This window comes from Mastomys coucha, chromosome X (genome assembly GCF_008632895.1).
Source record: "Mastomys coucha isolate ucsf_1 chromosome X, UCSF_Mcou_1, whole genome shotgun sequence".
Classification (NCBI taxonomy): Eukaryota; Metazoa; Chordata; class Mammalia; order Rodentia; family Muridae; genus Mastomys; species Mastomys coucha.
In genome coordinates this window covers 2,395,213-2,399,171 of record NC_045030.1, presented here as the reverse complement: position 1 = coordinate 2,399,171, position 3,959 = coordinate 2,395,213, and positions in this window count along the sequence as shown.

Genomic DNA, 3,959 nt, shown 5'->3' with positions numbered 1-3,959 from the left:
AAAAAAAAAAAATTGTCCCCCTCCCCAAACCCCTACATCTAGCCTAGTCTAGCCACACCTACCTATTCTATCCCCAATTCCTAGGCTTCTGCGAGGACTCTCCCTAACTGTTTCCAATCTACAGACCATCCCTTGCCATATCCAACTTCTTGGCTCAGTCAGATCTTGTACATCCTTCATCATGACTTAACCACATGAGTTTGCCTGATTCTCTCTTCCACGCATATTCCCAGACCAGTCAATCTTCCTCCAAATTCCAAGCTTAGACCAAGATGCACATCCTGTAGGCTAGCCTTCTGTGATCATCCGATTTTATTCTACTTAAGCCACATTTATCCTTTAGGCCCAATCTGGACCACACATTCTTTGTTGTGCCCTAACTTACTTTGTCCATATCAGACACAAAACTAACAAAAGTCCTCCCCACAGTAGAAATACCAACAACATGAAAGATCAAGGCAGTATCCACCCCTAACACCAATCCACTTGTCTTGTACAACTATTCTTTAATAAGCTTTACCTACATGAACACTAGGACACAGGATTTAAAAGAACAATTATAAGCTTCATCAAAGACTCTTTTTTTTGCCAGGCAGTTATGGCGCATACCTTTAACCCCAGCACTTGGGAAACAGAGGCAGGTGGATTTCTGAGTTTGAGGCCAGCCTGGTCTACAGAGTGAGTTTCAGGACAGCTAGGACTATACAGAGAAACCCTGTCTCGAAAAAAAAAAGATTTATTTATTTATTTTATGTATATGAGTACATTGTAGATGGTTGTGAGCCATCATGTGGTTGCTGGGAATTGAACTTAGGACCTCAGCTCACTCTGGGCCCCACTTGCTCTGGCCCAAAGATTTATTTATCATTATATGTAAGTGTATTGTAGTTGTCTTCAGACACACCAGAAGAGAGTGTCAGGCCGGGAGGTGGTGGCGCACGCCTTTAATCCCAGCACTTGGGAGGCAGAGGCAGGCGGATTTCTGAGTTGGAGGCCAGCCTGGTCTACAGAGTGAGTACCAGGACAGCCAGGGCTACACAGAGAAACCCTGTCTCGAAAAACCAAAAAAAAAAAGAGAGTGTCAGATCTCATTACAGATGATTGTGAGCCTTCAAAGACTTTTTAAATTTGTCATTACAGAATTTTCAGGAAAGTTTAAGGAAAACACAAAGAGACAGCTCAACGAGCTTAAAGAGAATGAATTTAAACAGGATAAACATCTGCATGATGCTCAAGAAAGCACAAACATAGGCAGATGGTGAAGACAACCCAGGATTTGAAATGGAACTCAATAAGGAGAAATATTGCAGAAGATTCAAGCTGAAGTGAAGATGGAATTGAAAAACCCAATAACCCAATTCACAAACTCCAGGAAAAGCTTTACAAGTAGAAGAACCAAGCAGAAGATAGATGCACAGGACTTTAGGACCAAGTCGAGGATCTAGATAAGCAAAGAATATGAAAAAAAAAAAACAAACCTCAGGAACATACAGGAAATGTGGGACACCATAAACCTGCAAATTACAGACATACAGGAGGGAGAAGGGGAACAAGATCATAGAAGAAAACTTCCCCAAACTTAGGAAAAACATACCTGCACAAATTTAAAAAGCATACAGAATACCAAATAGATGAGGCCAGAAAAAAAGAAGTCTCTACGGCATATCATAGTTAAAACACTAAGTATACAGAACAAAGTGTATTGAAAGCTGAATGCGAAAACCACAAGTGACATATAAAGGAAAATCCATTAAAATAATAGCTGATTTCTCAGTGGAAACTTTAAAAGCCAGGAGAGCCTGAAGCAATGCACTTCAAGTTTTCAAACACCAACCTAGAATAAAAGATCCAAGCAAAACTAGAGAAAAAGTTCCACAATATAAACAGCCTAAAAATATTTATATTCCACAAATCAAACCTAAGAAAAATATGGTAAGCATTACTGAGCCAAGAAGAGGAATGAGCATAGCAGAGAGATAGTAAAAAAAATACAAAGTCATAATTATTAAAGCATAAAATATCACTGAGAACACAAATACCACCAAAGATCAACTATATGATGACCACAGCCAACATTATTATTATTATTATTATTATTATTATTATTATTTCAATAATAACTTTAAATATCAATGGCTTTGATTCTTCAATCAAAAACAGGGACTCCTGAATGGATCAAGGAACAATATCCATCTATCTATTTTCTATAAGAAATACTTCTTAGGGGCTGGCAATATGGCTCAGCAGTTAAGAGCATTGGCTGCTCTTCCAGAGGTCCTGAGTTCAATTCCCAGCAACCACATGGTGGCTCACAACCATCTGTAATGGGATCCGAGCCCCCTTCTGGTGTGACTGAAGATAGCTACAATATATTCATATAAATAAAATAAAAATAAATCTTTAAAAAGAAATATGAGCTGGATAAATAAGGCAAGGGGAAAAATCAAAGGGATACCAATAAGGAAAGAAGTCAGACTGTCCCTACTTACAGATGACACAGTATTATATATAAGAAAAACCAAAAGTCCTACCATAAAACTTCTAGAAACAATCAACAATTTCAGCAATTAGCAGCGTACAAAATCAGCTCACACAAATCAATAGCTTTCCACATCTAAACAACAAACATACAGAGAAAAAGTTCATGTATAAACTCCCATTCATAACAGTCTCAAAGAAAATAAAATATCTAGGATAAAATCTAGCCAAGGAAGTGAAGGACCTCCATAATAAAAACATGCCTCAGAAAATAGAGATAAAGAAAGACACTAGAAAATGGAAAGACATCCCATGCTAATGGATTGGTAGAATTAATATTGGGAAAATAACCATCCTATCAAAAGCATTTATAGATTTACTACAATCCCAACTTGAATTTTCATCTCATTCTTCATAGAAATAGGAAAAAACCTAGCCAGGCAGTGGTGGCGCACGCCTTTAATCCCAGCACTTGGGAAGCAGAGGCAGGCAGATTTCTGAGTTCGAGGCCAGCCTGGTCTACAGAGTGAGTTCCAGGACAGCCAAGGCGACACAGAGAAACCCTGTCTCGAAAAACCAAACAACAACAACCCCCACAAAACAAAACAAAACAAAACCAGAAAAGACTTCAAATAGCCGAAATAATCCTGAGCAAAGAGAAATGTGCTGGCAGTATTACCACTTCAGATCAAGATATATTAACAGAGCCAGAGCAATAAAAACAATATGGTACAGGCACAAAACAGACATGTAGGGGCCAATGGAACATAATAAATACAAACATGATTATGTATACAAACATGATTATGTATAATTGCAGCCACCTAATATCTCATAAATATGTCAAAAATACATTGGAGTAAAGACAACATCTTCAGCATGTCAAAATCACACACTGATGTAAAGACAGCATCTTCAACAAATAATGCTGTGACAAAAATACGGGGTGTCCACAGGTAGAAGAATGAAATTAGACCCCATGTGTACCATTCTGTAAAAAAACTAACTCCAAGTGGCTCAAAAACCTACATGTAAAACCTGCAACACACTGAGACTACTAGAAGCCAACAGCACTCTCTTTACAGTACTTTGTATGATACAGGTGTAGGAAAGGACCTTCTGTAATAGGATGCCATTTGCCCAAGAATTACGACAGACAAGTGGGACCTCAAAAACTTCTGCATAGTTAAATAAATAACCAGGTGAAGAGGAAGCACACAGAATGGGAGAGAATCTTTGCCATCTTATACATCTAACAGAACATTAATATCCAGAATATATAAAGAAATTTAAAAAGCCAACAAAATAATAATAATAATAAAAAAAAAAACCAAGGAAACAAAACGAAAACAAAGCAATAAAAAACCCATTCAAGCTGGGCAGTGGTGGCACACACCTTTAATCCCAGCACTTGGGAGGTAGAGGCAGGTGGATTTCTGAGTTCGGAGGCCAGCCTGGTCTACAGAGTGAGGTCTAGGACA